This window comes from Dasypus novemcinctus, chromosome 7, assembly GCF_030445035.2.
Source record: "Dasypus novemcinctus isolate mDasNov1 chromosome 7, mDasNov1.1.hap2, whole genome shotgun sequence".
In the NCBI taxonomy this organism is placed as follows: Eukaryota; Metazoa; Chordata; class Mammalia; order Cingulata; family Dasypodidae; genus Dasypus; species Dasypus novemcinctus.
Window position 1 is genome coordinate 25,819,256 of NC_080679.1, and position 19,384 is coordinate 25,838,639.

At 40.3% G+C, this 19,384-nt stretch overlaps 1 pseudogene; it reads right to left on the minus strand.

The window, feature by feature from the left end:
* Positions 1-8,707: 8,707 nt before the first annotated feature.
* LOC101435541 (CCHC-type zinc finger nucleic acid binding protein-like) lies at positions 8,708-10,758 on the minus strand (annotated as a pseudogene).
* Positions 10,759-19,384: the final 8,626 nt, after the last annotated feature.

Consider the following 19,384-nt stretch of genomic DNA (forward strand, 5'->3'; position numbering starts at 1 on the left):
TGACATTAACTGCCCTAATCCTTGAGAATGTGCTCCACCCTTCTCTGTACCCTGGACATTTCATAGAAATAGACTCACATTATATGTGGTCTTTTATAACTGGATGGAGTGGCAAAACTCTCCCTGAACATTGGTGGGAACATCCACCCTCTTCAACTCCTGGGGCAAACTCACCCTCTCTGTACATATAGGTGGGATTCCTTTCTTGGCCCATGGAGATGTCTTTTTTAAAAATTGTAAAACTTTTAAAAATTTAAACCCTTTTTTAAAAAAATTAAATTGTCTTTTTTTTTAAAGATACCTAGATCACAAAAATGTTACATTGAAAAATGTAAGAGGTTCCCACATACCCCACCCCCCACCCCCCACTCCTCCCAAATCAACAACTCTTTAATCAGTGTGGCACATTCATTGTATTTGGTGAATACATTTTGGAGACTGCTGCACTGCGTTGATTATAGTTTACATTGTAGTTTACACTCTCCCCTAGTACATTCAGTAGGTTATGGCAGGATATATAATGTCCAGCATCTGTCCCTGCAGTATCATTTAGGAGAACTCCAAGTTCCAGATCTCAGCTTCCATGGTTTCCCCTTTCATATTTCATATGTCTCTTTTAGCTGACAGAGGTTTTGTCCATACAACTCTTTCAGAAATCTTGTTGGTTTAGCATGCACAAAGCAGGTGTCCAAGCCATCAGACAGTAAGACTTTCCACAAGTCTTTCTGACATAACTGCATCTTCAATCCAGATTTACAATTTCCAAGTTTAGTTAATTTCTCAAATGGGGCACTATCATCTGGGAGCTTGATTTCCAGAGGCTTGGAATTTCTGGAATCAGTGTCTGTTTTCTTTGTGCCCAACAGTTCAGTCCTCAGCTTATCTCTCACATCTAGCATTTCGCTATAAGCTGCAAGGAGAAGCCAAGACACATTCTCTAGGTTACTTTGGAAAGTTCTTCAGCTAAATGCCCAGGCTCAACATTTTCCAATTTTGCCTTCCATAACACATCAGGAGTCAATCTTGCTAGTTTCTTTGCAACTTTAAAACACGGATCCCCTTTACTCCAGATTCCAATAATAGTTTCATCATTTACTTCTAAGGCATCATAAAAAGTCTCTTTAGAGTCCATAGTACTACCAACAGTCTCTTCAAAGCATTAAGGCTTTTCCATCAGGTTTCTCACAATTCTTCAGAAAAATACCCCTTACCCATTTATGAAACTATTCCAGCATTTTGGTAATTGCAAAATCATAACCCCACTCTCTGGTACCAAATCTGTATTAGTCAGCCAAAGGGCTGTTGATGCAAAATACCAGAAATCTGGCTGGCTTTTATAAAGGGATTTATTTAGGGGGGCGGACTTGGCCCAGTGGTTAGGGCTTCCGTCTACCACATGGGAGATCCGCCGTTCAAACCCCAGGGCTCCTTGACCCGTGTGGAGCTGGTCCATGTGCAGTGCTGATGTGCACAAGGAGTGCCGTGCCATGCAGGGTGTCCCCCGCATAGGGGAGCCCCACGCGCAAGGAGCGCGCCCTGTAAGGAGAGCTGCCCAGCGCGAAAGAAAGTGCAGCCTGTCCAGAAATGGTGCCGCACACACGGAGAACTGACGCAGCAAGATGACGCAACTAAAAGAGGCACAGATTCCCGTGCCACTGACAACAACAGAAGCTGATAAAAAATAAAAAATAAAAAAATAAAGGGATTTATTTGGGGTAGAAGCTTTACCAGGCCATAAAGCATAAATTACTTCCCTCACCAAAGTCTGTTGCCATATTTTGGAGCAAGATGGCTGCCAACGTTCAGCCTTCCCTTTCCTCTTAAGGCTTCATGGTCCCAGCTTCTTCCAATATCAGCTGTAGGCTGGGATAAGTCTTGTCTCTCTCCCTGGGCTCAATTCTCTCTGGGCTCAGCTGCTCTGTTGTCTCTACAAGGTCAGCTGTAGACTACCAGGTACTCTAGGCTTTGTTTCTCTCCCCAGGGCTCAATTCTTTGAGCCCAATCAAAGCCCTAATCATAATTTTTAAAAAATGTATTAATTAATTTTTCTCCTCCCCACCCCCACCCTGCTGTTTTTGCTGTGTCCATTTGCTGTGTGATCTTCTGTATCTATTTCTCTGTTTGTCTTTCTTCTTGTTTTTTCTCCTCTAGGATTCACTGGGATTTGATCCTGGTGACCTCTGATGTAGAGAGGTTCCCTGTCACCTGCGCCACCTCAGTTCCTGGTTTCTGAAGCACCTTACCTTGACTCTCCCCTTCATCTCTCTTTTTGCTGCATCATCATCCTGCTACGTGACTCACTTGCACAGACACTGGCTCACGGTGTGGGCACTCAGTTTGCCGCACAGACATGCTTTCTCTTTTTCTTTTTTACCAGGAGACCCCAGGGATCAAACCTGGATCCTCCCATATTTTAGCCCTATTACTTGATCCACATCCACTTCCCTCTTAATCATAATTTACTCATACCCAGGTATTGACCAGTTTACAAACATAATCTAGTATCTATTTTTGGAATTCATAAACAATGCCACATTTTTGTTTATTTGTTTGTATGTTGGTTGACATTGGGGTGCTTCTTAGTAGAAACACCGTTATAAACATTAGTTATACAATGCAAATCAGTATGTGAACATGTATTTTCATATCTTTTGGATATATACCTAGAGTCATATGGTAACTCTATTTTTAACTGTTTGAGGAACTACCAGACAGTTTTCCACAGTGACTGCACTATTTTACATTCCCGGGAGTTCATATGAGACTTTGGATTTCCCCACATCCACCACATTTGTTATGGAAGTGAAATGATATCTTGTGGTTTTGATTTGCATTTCCCTGATGGCTAATGATGTCAATCATCTTCTGTGCTCATTGGCCATTTGTATATCTTCTTTGCAAAATGCCAATTTATATCCTTATCCTATTTTTCAGTAGGGTTGTCTTTTTATTACTGAACTGCACAAGTGCTTTGTGTATTCTAGATACAACTCCCTTATCAGATATATGACTTGCAATTATTTTCTCCCGTTCTATGGATTGTCTTTTCACTTTCTTTTTTAAAAAGAGATTTATTTATTTATTTCTCCCTCCTCCTGCTCCCCCCTCCCCATTATCTGCTCTCTGTGTCCATTTGCTGTGTTCTCCTGTGTCTGCCTATATTCTCATTAGGTGGCTCCGGAAACTGGTCCTGGGACCTTCCAGAGTGAGAGAGAGGTGATCATTCTCTTGCACCACCTCAGCTCCCTGATCTGCTGCATCTCTTATTATCTCTCCCCTGTGTCTCTTTTGGTTGTGTCATCTTGCTGTGCTAGCTCTCTGCGTGGGCCAGCACTCCTGCATGGGGCAGTACTCTGTGCAGGCCAGCACTCCGTGTGGGCCAGCTCGCCACACGGGCCAGCTTGCCTTTACTAGGAGGCCCTGGGCATTGAACCCTGGACCTCCTATATGGTAGACGGGAGCCCAATTGCTTGAGCCACATCCACTTCCCTCACTTTCTTGATAGTGTCCCTTGAAGTACAAAAGGTTTAAATACTGTCGATGTCCAATTTATTTTTTTTCTTTTGTTGCTTATGTTTTTGGTGTCATATCTAAGAATCTATTGCAAAGTATATCATGAAGATTTACTCCAAGGTTTGTTGTAAGAGTTTTATAGTTTTAGCTCTCATATTTAGGTCTATGATCCATTTTGAGTTAATTTTTATATACGATGTGAGATAGAGACCCATCTTCATTATTTTGTTTGTGGCTATCCAGTTTTTCCATGAGGAGATATTATTCTTTCCCCCATTGAATGGCCTTGTTACCCTTGTTGAATATCAGTTGACTGTTGACATATAGATTTATTTCGTAACTCTATATTCTATTCCACTTATTTGTGTGTATATCCTTATACCAGTACCATACTGTTTTGATTGTTGTTGCTTTGTAGTAAGTTTTTTTTAAAAAAAGGTTTATTTTATTTATTCCACTCACCTTTTTGTTTGTGCTCGCTGTCTGCTCTCTGTGTCCATTCACTGTGTGTTCTCTGTGTCTGCTCGTCTTTTCTTTAGAAAGCACCAGGAACTGAATCTGGGACCTCCCATATGAGAGAGAAGTGTTCAATCACTTGAGCCACCTCAGTTTCCTGCTTTGTTGTCTCTCATTGTGTTTTCACTTTGTGTATCCTTGTTGCATCATCTCGTTGTATCAGTTCACTACACCAGCCCATCACACCAGCTCACTGTCTTGCTTGTCTTCTCCAGGAGGCACTGGGAACTGAACCTGGGACCTCCCACGTGGTAGGTGGGAGCCCAATTTCTTGAGCTACATCCAATTCCCTGTAGTAAATTTTGACATTGGAAAGTGTGAGTCCTCTTATGTTGTATTTTTCTAAGTTGATTTGGTTACTCTGGGTCCCTTGCAATTCCATTCTTTCAACTTCTCAATTTCTACCAAGGAGTCAGTTGGGATTCTGATGGGAATTTGCATCAAATCAGTAGTCAATTTTAGGATATTTTCATCTTAACAATATTAAGTCTTCTGATCCCTGAACATGGGATGTTTTTCCATTTATTTAGATCTTCTTTATTTTCTTTCAACAATGTTTTGTAGTTTTCAGAGTATAAGTTTTAACTTCTTTTGTTAAATTTATTCTTAAGAATTTTATTATTTTTGGTTGTAACTGGAATTGTTTCCTTAATTTCATTTTTGGATTGTTAATTGCAAGTGTATAAATATATTCTTGACATTTGTACACTGATTTTTTTAAAAAAATTGTTTTCTTTTTAATTATTTTTTTACTCTTCCCCCCAAGATGGCTCCCTCATCTGTCTGCTTATTGTCTGCTCATCTTCTTTAGGAGGCACCAGGAAACAAACATTTGGGAGGTGAGTGCCCAGCATTTTGAGCCACTTCCACTTCTTGCTGGTTGTAGCGTCTGCTGGTTGTGGCATCTGTTGGTTGTGGCAGTTGTGGCATCTGCAGTATCTGCTGGTTGTGGCATCTGATTGTTGTGGTGTCTTCTCATTGTGGTGTCTTGCTGGTTGTGTCACCTGCTTGTCTTCTTTGGGAGGCACCAGGAACCGAACCTGGGACCTCCCACATGGGAGGTGGGTACCCAATTGCTTGAGCCATATCTGCTCCCTTCTACTGATCATATATCCTGCAGACTTGCTGAACTCATTTATTAATTTTAGTATTTTCAAGTGGATTCCTTAGGTTTTCTATATATACGATCATGTTATCTGTAAATAGAGATTGTTTTACTTCTTCCTTTTCAATTTGTATACTTTTACTTTTTCTTTCTTCCTAATTGCTTTGGCTAGAACTTCCAGTACAATAGTGGTGGGGAAGGAAGATTTGTTCCAAATCTTAAGGAGAAAGCTTTTAATTTTCACTATTCAATATGATATTAGTTGTGGATTTTTTCATAAATATCCTTTATGATGTTGAGGAAATTCCCTTCTATTCATGGTTTTCTGATTTTTTTGTGTGTTATGAAAGAGTGCTGGATTTTTTAAAAACAAATCTATTTTATTGATACATATTAATAAAGCATACAAGCCATCCCAAGTATACAATCAATGTTATTTGGTATAATTTATAGGTGTGCAATCATCATTTCAATCATTATTACAGCATTTTCATTATTCCAATAATAATAATAAAGTAAAAAAAACTTATCACCTCTCAATCTTTCTATGTTTTTCCTTCCATACATAGCTGCTAATCTGTTTCTGTCTCTACTTTGTGTGTGTGTGTATATATTTATATATATATATATTTTTTGAGGTACCATGGTGAGGATTGAACCTGGGATCTTGTATGTGGGAAATCCACACACAACTGGGCTACACCAGCTCCCCAAATTGTTTTTTTTGTTTGTTTACTTGTTTGTTTCTTTTCGTTTTTTGGAGGTACTGGGGAATGAACCTGGGACCTCGTACATGGAAAGTAGACACTCAATCACTTGAGCTACATCTACTCCCTGTATTTATATTTTGTATAGAAGGAGTCAAACAATATGTAGTACCTTGTATCTAATTTCTTAATCTCAAAATATTTTCTTTTATTCACCTTTCCTGGGTGATTATTAATATATTACTATATACAACCATCCATAGTTCGCTTTCATTGTATTTTTGCCTGATATTGACATCCTGTAATGTTAACATACATTTGTTCAGTTTCAAAGAAAAACAGTCTTGTATATGCTATATTACCCACTTTCATATTTCACATGAGGTTTCACTATGCTATATAGTCCCATATTACATTTTTTAGCTTTCCTTCTAGTAATATACATGACCTTAGGCTTTCCCTTTCAACCGTCATACCTGTATAACAGCACTGCTAGTCACAGACACTGTGATGTGCTTTCACCTTTTCTATTCACTTCCAAAGATTAGCAAACAACCTTTTTACCAAAGCATTCTTAAAAACACCTTTTCCGCAACTAGCAAGGTGGTCATATAGTTTTTTTCTCCTTTGTTCTATTAATGTGTACTACACTGATTTTTACTTGTGAAACCAAACTTGAATTCTTGGGATAAATTCCATTTGGTTATGGTGTATAATCCATTTTATATATTGTTGGATTCAGTTTGCTATTTTTTTGTTGAGGGCATTTGTCTCTATATTGATAAGAGATATTGGTCTGTAGTTCCCTTTTCTTGTGATGTTTTTGTCTGGCTGTGGGATCAGGGTAATACTGGATTCATAAAATGAATTGGGAAGTGTTTCCTCTCCTATTTTTTTTTTAAGAGTTCATGAAGAATTTGTATTTATTCTTCTTTAAATGTTTGGCAGAACTCAACAATGAAGCCATGTGGGCCTGGGCAGTTGTTTGATAGCAATCAATTTCTTTACTTGTAGGTCCATTCAGACTATTTCTTATTGAATCAGTTTAAGTGGTTAGTGTGTTTCTAGGAATTTGTCCCTTTCATTCGTTATCTAATATATTGTGTATTCACTTGGTCATACTACTTTCTTATAAGCCTTTTAATTTCTTTCAGGTCAATAGTGATGTCCTCCCTTTCATTTCTGATTCTAGGCATTTGAATCTTCTCTCATTTTTAGTTAGTCAATCTAGTTAAACATTGTTAATTTTGTTGATCTTTTCAGAGAACCAGATAGTAGCCTTACTGATTTTCTCTATTGCTTTTTTATTCCTATATCATATATTTACTCTAGTCTTTTTTCCCCTTTCCTCCTCCAGCTTTTTTAGCTAGTTTAAACTTACATTTCTATTTTCTAGGACTTCAGTTGCTTTTTCCATCTGCCTTTAAAAACTGATTACAGTAAATGAAACACAGTTGTCTAAGTGATAAAATATACAAAAATAACATCTTGATTGTCTTGAAAAAAATGCCTTTCTCTGCAATTTCTGAATACCTCCAAATTATACTAACTCTGAACATCAATGTTTACTCTGGGTTTTAGATTTAGTCTTTAAAAAAATGTCTTCTAAACCATTGCAAACACTATCCAGCATCAATGCTGTGGTGAAGTTATTCCTGTTTAGGCTTTTATCTCGATTTCTGTCTTGCACAGCCATTAGCATGCATGTTTGTCTTTTTATTTTATTTGCTTCCACTCAACTGTATGCCCTATGGAGGGCCTGATATAGATGTTACTTGATATTAGTTAATAGCTACTGAAGTGAGATACTCCAAGGTCATCATTATACTAAAAGTTAAGTTACTTACGGAATTTCACTTCCAGAACTGGTTTCACCTCCTACATGCGAACATATTCCAGAAACCCAGAAAGGGCTTACTGGTCTGACGCAACTCTTCCCACTCATTAATCCCTATTCACGAGTGGTGCGGAAATGGGGTTCTTTAACAAAGCATTATACACAACATAAACTTCTTTTTTAGTTTAACTAAATAAACTGAAAATGCAGAAAGTGGATTTTTTCCCACCCCTTTCCTCCTTTTACATGGCAAGTTTGGCAGTTTGGCTTTGTTTATAAATTCCAAAAATAGATTTTGGATTGTGTTTGTAAACTTGTCTGTTTCTCTGGGCATATTGGATTGTATTAAATTCAGAGGCTTTACTTTTACTTGATTAAATTATGATTCGGGCTTTGATTGGGCCACGTCAGTAGGATATTGAGTCCCTGCTGCTTTGGTGGACAGAGATTCACAGAGAACATGACGCAGCAGAAGAGAAAGTTTAGAATTTTGATGCTGGAGCCCCAGGAAGTCAATACACAGGAGGAGAACACAGAAGAATAGGGATGGCTCCATAGACACAGCAGAGGCTCCAGAAAGAGAGAGAGCCTGATAGTCTATAGCTGACCTTGTGGAGAGACCAGAGCTGCTGAGCTCGGGAAGAAATGAGCCCCAGGGAGAGAGACAAGCCTTATACCAGCCTACAGCTGAGACCAGAAGAAGCTGGGACCATGGAACCTGAAGAGGAAGGCTGAACCCTCACAGAGACCGGCAGACATCTTGCTCCAACACATGGCAACAGACTTTAGTGAGGGACGTACTTTACTTTTTATGGCCTTGTGACTGTAAGCTTTTACCCCAAATAAACACCCTTTATAAAAACCAACTGATATCTGGTATTTTGCATCAGCACCCCTTTAGCTGACTAATACAACAAGTGAAGCACACTGGGAATAGCCTCTATCTGCCAACCTTTGACTGGTAAGGAGGATTCAGAGAAAATAATACAGCCATCAATCAGAAAAAGGAAGAATGACAAATGAAAATAATTAAGCTGTAGCCTCAATTGTGCATTGCCATGCAAGGTGCCCTGACCTTCCACAGTGTAACAGTTGATCTCACTAGTCATGCTGCAGTTGACAGCTACATGACCGGTTTCACCATATCTAGAGCATTTCACTTTGGGGCTGTCTTTTTTTCTTCCCCTCCCCCTCCCCTGCCCTGCTGTTTTTGCTGTGTCCATTTGCTGTGTGATCTTCTGTATTTATTTCTTTTTTTTGTCTTCTCTCCTTGTCTTTCTCCTCTAGGATTCACAAGGATTTGATCCTGAGGACCTCTGATGTGGAGAGAGGTTCCCTGTCAATTGCACCACCTCAGTTCCTGGTCTCTGCTATGTTTCACCTTGACTCTCCCCTTTGTCTCTCTTTTGTTGCGTCATCATCTTGCTGCTTGACTCACTTGCGTGAGCTTACTGTCCAGGCACTTGGTTCGCCACATGGGCACTGGCTCGCTGCACAGGTACTCATGTGGGCTCTCAGCTCACCGTGCAGGCACTGGCTTGCCATGCGGACACTCATGTGGGCACTTGGCTCACCACATGGGTTCTTGACTCACTGCATGGGCACCTATTCACCACATGGGCACTCAGCTCACTGTGCAGGCACTTGGCTCACTGCACAGGCACCCACATGGGTGTATAATCAATGGCTTTTAGTATAATCACAATGTTGTACATTCATCATCTCAAAAATTTTAGAACAATTTCATTACTCCAAAAAGAAAGACTCTGCACCTCCTTAGTATTCCTTCCTCAGGCCTACATAACCATTAATCTCCTTTCATCTTTATAAATTGATTTATATTTACATTTTATATAAATGGAATCATACAATATGTAGTACTCTGTGTCTGGTCTCCACTTAGTATAAAATTTTGCCTGATATTAATATTTTATAGTATTAACTTACATTTATTCAGCTTCAAAGAAAAATGGTCTTATATATGCAATTCTACCCATATTCATATTTTGCATAATATATTTATATTTCACTTAATATGTTTAGTTTATGGTACGGAAATCACACAGTATTTGTCCTTCTGTATCTGGCTTGCTTCACTCAGCTTAATGTCCTCCAGGTTCATCCATGTTGTCATACGTTTCACAACTTCATTTCTTCTTACCACTGTGTATTATTCCATCATGTGTATATGCCACAGTCTGTTTATCAATAAACAATTTGTTTATTCATCAGTTGATGGACACCTGGGTTGTTTCCAGCTTCTGACTATCATGAATAACACTGCTGTGAACATTGGTGTTGGTGCAGTCTTTTTTGACTATGTCCAAATTCTCCACAAGAATAGCATTTCTGTTCATCCACGTGGTCACAGTCACGAGCCAGATGGCCTGTTTTCCCACAGTTGTAGCAGCATTGCTCTTGCTCTCTTTTGGACTCTTGCAATCCCTGGCAAAGGGGCCACCTCCCCCAGTTACAGCAGGTTTCATCTTCCTGAAGAGCACAGTCCTTGGCAAGATGACCAGATTCACCACAGCAATAACAGATGCCTGGAACAGATGAGGAAACAAATGGGAAACCTCTGCCACAGCTTCTGGTTCCACAACGAGGGCTTCCTGCAGTAGGGCATCCCCAGGCCCAGCGGCCAGAACGTCCATAGCTGAAGCACTCACTGCCGCTCATGGTTGCAGTTAGATCTTCTTGGGCTCCTGAGTGGACCTGCAGCAGTGGAGACTCAGATGCAGCCCCAAGGAAGGTGGCTGGCAAAGTAGCAGCTGTTTATTTTCAGTGTCCTTGCCTGTGCCACATGTGGTTTACTCTAAACTTTATTTTCTTCTGTTTAGTTTAGTTTAGTTTACTCTCCCCCTCACCCCAGTTCCTTAAAGTAGAAGGTGATGTTACTAATTTAAGATCTTTCTTCTTTTTAAATACAGGCCTTTGAAGCTATAAATTTACCTCTGAGGGGAGTGCCTGTAGTTCAAGTGCTTGAGCACCTGCCTCCCATGTATGAAGTTCCCGGTTTGATCCCCAGTACCTCCTTAAAAAAAAAAAATGAAAAAACGACTCTCACTGGGGAGCTGATGTAGCTCAGTGACTGAGTGTTTGCATCCCATATACGAGGTCTTGGGTTCATTCTCTGGTACCTCCTAAAAAAAAGTTACCTCTGAGCACTGCTTTAGCTGTATCCCATAAATTTTGGAATTTTGGTTGTTCTATCTTCATTTTCATTCATGTGAAAGCATTTTCTAATTTCCCTTTTGATTTCTTCTTTGCTCTATTGGTTATCTGACAGTGTGTTGTTTAATTTCCACATATTTTTGAGTTTCACAAATTTATTTCTGTTATTGATTTCTATTTTAACCCCCCTGTGAATAGTGAATGTACTTTGTATTATTTCGATCATTTTAATTTCTGAGATTTATTTTATGACCTAGCATATGGTCTCTCCTGGAGAATGTTTCATGTTCTCTTGAGAACATTCCTCTCTTGAGAGGAATGTATAGTCTGCTGTTTGGGGATGGAATGTTCTGTTTGTTCTGCTAGATATAGTTGGTTTGTAGTGTTGTTCAAGCCTTCTATTTTCTTGATCTTTTGCTTAGTTCTTCTATGCATTAATGACAGAGCAGTATTAAAATCTCCAACTATTATTGCTGAATTGTTTTTTATCCCCTTCATTTCTTTTAATTTTTGGTTTATGTATTTTATGTTCTGTTATTAGGTGCATATATGTTTATAATTGTTATTATCTTCCTGAATGATTGACATTTTTATCATTAGAAAATGTCCCCTTTAGCTTTACTAACATTTTGGAGAGGCTTTAAGGTCTATCTTATTTGATATTAGTATGATAGCCACTCCAGCTTTCTTATGATTGCTGCTTGTGTAATAGGTCTTTTTCTGGACTTTTACATTTAATCTCCTTATACCTTAAATATAAAGTATATCTACTGTAGACAGCATGTAGTTGTATCATGTTTTCCTTTTATCCAGTCTGACAATCTCTACCTTTTGATTGGGTTGTTTAATCCGTTTGCATTTAATGTTACTATTGCTATAGTTGGATTTACACCTGCCATTTCACCTTTTGTTTTTGTGTATTTCACATCTTTTTTTTGTTCCTTTATTTCTTCTTTACTGATTTCTTTTGTTTTATATGAGTATTCTAATGTAGCATTTGGTTTTTGAAATGATTCTAACACTACATATTTTTTATTCTTTTTTTTCTAACACTATATTTTAAAAGTTATTTCCTTAGTAGTTGCTCTAAAAGCTTAGCATATACATCTTGACTTATCAGAATCAACTTCAGATTTATACTAAACTAATTGCAATGAAATATTAAAATGTTATTCTTATATAGCTCTTTTCTCTTTTCCCTCTTACTGTGGTATTGTTATACATATTACGTCTAAGAACAGCGCAAAACCATGTATTTTTATAATTAATATTTTATATAATTTTATGACTCTTAATGAAGCTCAGAGAAGAAAGGAGCCCAAGTATATAGTTATAGTTTTTATAATATTGACTTTTGTATTTATCATTTCAGGTTTTCTTCATTTTCTCTTTTAGATTTTCTTTGCCACCTGGAGTCATTTTCTTAGCACAATACATCTTTGCTCCCACCCGCCTCCCTTTTGCTGGTATTGGCATATATATTACATTTCTATATGTTATAGGTCAATAAAACATTATATACATATTGTTTTATACAATTGCTTTTAAAATCATTTAAAAGAAGAAAAGAATGGGAATATACATTTATTCTGTGTTTTATAAATAACTTTGCTAGGCTCTTGTTTTCTTGTCAATACTTAATACTATCTGGCCTAAAATCTTCCTTTGGTATTTCTTGTAAGACAGGTCTGCTAGCAACAAATTCTCCCAGTTTTTGTTTATCTAGGAATGTCTTTCTTTTGCATTTTTTTTTTTTTTTTTTTTTAGGTACTGGGCCAGGAATTGAGTTGGTTTTTTTCATTTGTTTGCCTGCTTGTTTGTTTTGATACACACAATAATTTGGATGAATCTTCAGGAAATTGGTCTGAGAAAAAAAACCAGTCCTGAAAGTTTACATACTATATGACTGTATTTACATAACATTTTGCAACAATGAAATTTTAGAACTGAAGGTCAGATTAGAGGCTGCCAGGGTTAAGGATAGGAAGGTGATGTGGTGAGGGAAGTGGGTGTGTTTATAAAATGGCAACTCAAGGATTCTTGTGGGGTTGGAACTATTCAGTACCTTGGACTGTAGTGGTAAATACTTGTGCCTACACATATGATAATACACACACACACACACACACAAATGAGTGCAAGTGAAACTGGGGAAACCTGAAAAAGATCAGTGGATTGTATCAATGTCAATATCCTAGTTATGATGTTGAACTAGAGTTTTGCAAGATGGTACCATTGGGGGAGATTGGGCAAAGTATTCAAGGGAAAGAAAGAAAGAGAGAGAGAGAGAGAGGAAGGAAGGAAGATCAGTCCAAGGCCAGTAAATATTTTTTCAGTTTGCCAAACCAGCATTTAAATATTATGAAATGAACAATTAAAAATACATAAATAACAATGATATGCTCAATCCCATCTGGTAACCTTACATTATAATGTGGATTAACAATGCTAGATTAAGGATTAATCCCACTAAAATTATTTATTTGTTTGTTTGTTTGTTTATTTAATTTCTCCCCCAACCCCCTCCTGGGTTGTCTGCTCTGTGTCCATTCACTGTGTGTTCTTCTGTGTCCACTTGTATTCTCATAAGGCGGCACTGGGGATCTGTGTCTCTTTTTGTTGCGTCATCTTGCTGCGTCAGCTCTCCATGTGTGTGGCACCACTCCTGGGCGGGCTGCGGTTTCACACGGGGTGGCTCTCCTTGTACAGGGGCCACTCCTTGCACGGGGGTCACCCTTATGCAGGGGCGTCCCTGCGTGGGCCAGCACTCCTTGCGTGCAGCGGCACTGCGCAGGGCCAGCTCATCACACGAGCCAGGAGGGTCTGGATACTGAACCCTTGGACCTCCTATATGGTAGGTGGACACTCCATCTGTTGAGCCACATCTGCTTCCCTTTTTTTTTTTTTTTTTTTTTTTGAGTTAGGCCAGTAATTTATTCAGGTATGGAGGAACGAGAAATGGGAGAAAATAACAGATCATGGTAAAACACTTTGTTTGGTAAATCTTGTTTACCAAATATAGATAAATCACCTATAGGAAATGTTAAATCTAATTTTGATGATAATTTAAGCAAAATCTTTGTTAAAGACTAAAATACCCTGATAGCATTTGTGAAACTCTTAGCTCTTTAACCCCTATTATTATTATTATTATTATTATTATTTTCTATCTGGTTACATCATCGTCTTTTTGGTGCATCGCTTTGCCACAACGCTCCGTGCTGTGCAGGGGCCTGTGCCTCATCACCCAGGTCTGGGACACCTTTCCCGCCCCCCACTTTTTAATAGGAGGTCCCAGGGATCGAACCTGGGTCCTCCATATGGTAAACGGGAGCTCAATTGCTCGAGCCACAGCTGCATCCCCATATTATTTCTTAGAACTACATATGAATTTATAATGATGTCAATTTTAAAAAATGAGTAAAAGGGTGCATTTTATTAAATAAATATTATACTTCAATAGATTGATTTTTTATTAAAAACAAAAAAAACAGCACAGCCTCTGGAACCAGATGGTCTAGTTTCGAATCCTGACTTTCCTACTTAACTAGCTTTTTTTTTTTAAAGATTTATTTTTTATTTATTTAATTCCCCTCCCCTCCCCCGGTTGTCTGTCTTCTGTGTCCCCTCGCTGCGTCTTGTTTCCTTGTCGGCTTCTGTTGTCGTCAGCGGCACGGGAAGTGTGGGCGGCGCCATTCCTGGGCAGGCTGCTCTTTCTTTTCACGCTGGGCGGCTTTTCCTCACGGAGGCACTCCTTGCGCGTGGGGCTCCCCCACGCGGGGGACACCCCTGCGTGGCACGGCACTCCCTGCGCGCATCAGCACTGCGCGTGGGCCAGCTCCACACGGGTCAAGGAGGCCCGGGGCTTGAACCGCGGGCCTCCCATGTGGTAGACGGACGCCCCAACCACTGGGCCAAAGTCCGCTTCCCTTAACTAGCTTTATGACTTAGGCAAGTTTCTGAGCCCCTCAGTGTCCTCACTGGTAAAATGGGAATAATAAAAGTACTTGCCTGCAAGGTTTTTTGTCAGGCCCAGGAAATGTAGCTAGCACTGCGCTGTAACTTTTACAAATTGAGTTCCATGGAAGAAGTCAGTCTGAGCATGGCCTGCCATCTTCCCCATGACCCACAAAGAAACCCTTTTCTTGGGACTAGATGCATTGGTCTGGGTCCTAGGATGGATGATCAATGTGGGCTGACTCCCTTCGCTGGAGAGTCTGCAGATAAAACTCATCTCCTAGCAGATAGTGGACCTCAGGCATACCCCATCCCCTTTTTTAAAGAGTATTTTTATTTTTATTTATTTATCCCCCCCACCCATGTTTGGGCTCACTATCTGCTCATCTTCTTTTTTAGGAGGCACCAGGAACCAAACCCAGGCTCTTCCATGTGGGAGGGAGGAACCTAATCACTTGAGCCACTTCTGCTCCCTGTTTGTTGCATTTCTTGTTATCTCTTGTGCTTCCTCGCTGTATCTCTTGGTTGCATTATCTCATTGTGTCATCTTGCTGCATCAGCCCATTGCGTCAGCTCACTGTCTTGCTCATCTTCTCCAGGAGGCACCAGGAACTGAACCCAGGACCTCCCACGTAGTAGGCGGGAGCCCAGCTGCTTGAGCCACATCTGCTTCCCTCCCATCCCCCTTTCCCCTGAGCATATGGAAATATTCTCTGGAGACTGCTTGGTTATGTATGTGCATTTGATGGCACCTGGCCCACTCCTCCTGCTGTATCTTTCCTGGGAGGGAGGGAAAGGGTCATCTACAACACACACCAGAGTGGGGTGTGTAGACCATTTCCTTGCATCACCTTCAGAGAAATGCCCAGTGGCAGGGGACACGGACACACACTTGTGAAGTTGTTTTCGTTTCCTAGGCTGCTGAAGCAAATACCATGGAATGGGTCAGGTTAAGCAATGGGAATTTATCCACCCATGGTTTTGAGGCTGGGAAATGTCCAAATCAAGGCAGCATCAAGGTGCTGCTTTCTCCTCAAAGATTTGTTCTAAGGCCCACTGCTGTTGATCCTTGGTTCCTCTTTCACTTGGCAAGGCACATGGCTGCATCTCCTGGTCTCTTTCTTCTCTTCTGGATTCCATTTCAGCTCCTTGCTTCCTGTGGCTCTCTCTCTTTCTCTGAATTTCATTCTCTTATAAAGGACTCTGGTAATGAGATTAAGACCCATCCTAAATGAGGTGGGATACACCTTAACTGAAGTAACCTCATCCTACTTACAATGAATTTACACCCATAAGAATGGATTAAATTTAAGAACGTGGTGATGGCAGCACCACATTATGAATGCAATTAACAGCACTGAAATATCTATCTGAATATGCTTACAAGGGGAAATATTAGATTGTATACATAGTAACAGAATAGAAATAAGAATTTAAAAGTCCTACACTATACATGAACCCTAAACTAAACCATGGACTTTAATTAATAGCACAATTATAAAAATGTGTGGTCATAAATTGTAACTAATGTTCCACACCAATGCAAGGTGTTGGCTTTGGAGTGGTATATGGGAATGCTGTATTTTATGCATAATTATTCTGTAAGCCTGCAAATCCTCTAATAAGGAAAGAAAATCAGTGATGGGTGTGTTCACAATTTCCCTCTGTATTAGTCAGCCAAAAGGGGTGCTGATGCAAAGTACCAGAACTCTGTTGACTTTTATAAAGGGTATTTATTTGGAACATAAGCTTACAGTCACAAGGCCCTAACGAGTCCAACTCAAAGTACGATAAGAGGTACTTTCTTACCCAATGTCATCGGCCACATGTGAAGCAAGATGGCGGGCTATGTCTGCAAGGGTTCAGCCTTTCCTGCTTCCTCTTAAGGCTCCATGGTCCCAGCTTCTTCCGATCTCAGCTGTAGGCTGGCATAGGGCTTATCTTTCTCCCTGGGGCTTGTTTCTTTCTGGGCTCAGCCATTCTGCTATCTTCACAAGGTCATCTGTAAACTATCAGGCTCATCTCTCTTCCCAGGCCTGTGCTATGTCTAGTGAGCTCTCTCTATTCCTCTGTGTTCTTCTTCTCTGGGTATCTACTTGCATGTGTTCTTGATTGAGTATTCATTTATAAAGCCTACAAAGGGGGGCGGGGACTCAACCCTGCATGCCCTAATGACATGGTTGAATCAAAGCCCTAATCTTAACATAACTTAATCAGACATCTCAGCTGAAATATAATACAATGAAGGTTATCACACCCAGAGGAACAGACCAGTTTACAAACATAATCAATATCTTTTTTGGAATTCATAAATAATATCAAACTGCTACACCCTCCATCTGTGAACTGTGAAACCTAGAGAACAACCATCTGATTCTAAAATACAATGGACAGGCATAGGGAAAACATTTCCATTCCCGATGGGAAAAACTGGAAAGAAAACAGGGGTCATGGGTCTCAAACAATTCCAAACCTAGCAGGGCATACTGCATTAGATTTCAAGGTCTAAAGTCATCATGGTGCCACGCCACACAGGGGCGCCCCCACGTAGGGGTGCCCCGTGCACAAGGAGCCACCTCGCGAGAAAAAAAACCGCAGCCCGCCCAGGAGTGGCGCTGCACACACAGAGGACGCAGCAAGATGACGCAACAGAAAAGAGACTCAGTTTCCCAGTGCCGCCAGATAATGCAAGTGAATGCAGAACACACAGCGAATGGACAGAGAGCAGACAATGGGGGGAGGGGAAGAAATAAATAAAATAATTTTAAAATAAATAAATAAATAAAGTCATCTATGGAACAATGTTTTGTCCTCCAGGCCTGACGCAGTGGCAGCCCCGTCCCTTTCAAGTGCTTGTGCAGCCACCATGGTTCCTGCACCCACCCTGAACAACTTCTTAGATCACTGGGGTGGCAACACTCTTGCTGAACAATGGGGTGGAAGGGCTGCCCTTTCCAAGCAGGGCTGAGTCTGTTTTCTTGGCCCGAGATGATATCTTTAGTCCAGACCTCAGCCTCCGTGGTTCTGCCCTTCGAGTGATTTTTTCTTCACTTTTCCCCTCCTCTGTCCCTTTTAGTCCAGGCTTGCAGTGGTTCTGTTTATACAAATTATGCAAAACACCTGTTGGTTTTGCATATACTACATAGTGGTCCAGACTATCAGACAAAAGAAATTTCCATAAATCCTTCCTGGATAACTGCATTTCCAATCCTGACTTGCACTGAAATGGCTGGTTCCATGTTCAATTAAACCCTCACATGGCGCACTTTTCTAGGGACTCATTTTCTGGATGCTTAGAATTTTCCAAACCATCACCTTCTGGTTTCTTTATGCCAAGGAATTTAGTTTTCAACCTATTCCCTTCCTCTTGTATCTTACTATAAGCTGCAAAGAGAAAGCAGGCTGCACTTTGCACACTTAAACTGAGAAATACTCTCAGCTAAATATGCAAGGTCATCACTTTCAAGTTCTGCTTCATCTGACATCAGAACTCAATTTTGCCAAGTTCTCTGCCACTTTAAAATGAGGATCACCTTTCCTCCAGTTTCCAATAACACATTCATCATCTCTGTCTAAGGCCTCCTCGGAAGTACCTTTAGGGAAGTGGATGTGGCTCAAGTGATTGAGCTCCCACCTACTACATGGGAGGTTCCAGGTTCAGTTCCCAGTGCCTCCTGGAGAAGACGAGCAAGACAGCGAGCTGGTGTGACGGGCAGGCACGGTGAGCTGATGCAACAAGATGATGCAACAAGGAGACACAATGAGGAAAAGACAATGAGAGACAAAACAAAGTAGGGAGCTGAGATGGCTCAAGTGATTGAGTACCTCTCTCCCACATGGGAGGTCTCAAGTTTGTTTCCTGGTGCCTCCTGAAAAGAAAATGAGTAGACACAGAAAAGCAAACAGCAAAATGGACACAGAGAGCAGACAGCAAGCACAAACAATGGGAGGGGGGAATAAATAAATAAAATAAATCTTAAAAAAAAAAGTATCTTTAGCATCCATATTTCCACCAACGGGCTCTTCAAAGCAATATAGGCCTTTTCTATCAACACCTCAGAATTCCTGCAGCCTCTGTCCATCACCCAATTCCAAGGCCACTTCCACATTTTGGGTATTTGCAATAACAGCACCCCACTCTCCTGGTACCAAAATCTGTTTTAGTTTCCCAGGCTGCTGAAGCAGATACCTTGAAATGGGTTGGGTTAAACAATAGTAATTTTTTTGCTAATGGTTTTGAGGCTGGGATAATGTCCAAATCAAGGCATCATCAAGGTACTATTTTCATCCTGAAGACTGCGGCTTTCTGGACTGGCTGCTGATGATCCTTGGCTCCTCTGCCACATGGCAAGGCATATGGTGGCATCTTCTGGTCTAGCCCTTCTCTTCTGGCTTCTGGTTCAGCTTCTCGTTTCCTGTGGCTTTCCTTGTGTCTGAATTTCACTCTCTTATAAAGGATTCCAGTAAAAGGAATAAGACCCACCCTGACTGAGGTGGACCTCATCTAAACTGACCTCATCAAAAGATCCTACTTAGAATGTGTTCACATCTACAGGAATGGATTCGATTTAAGAA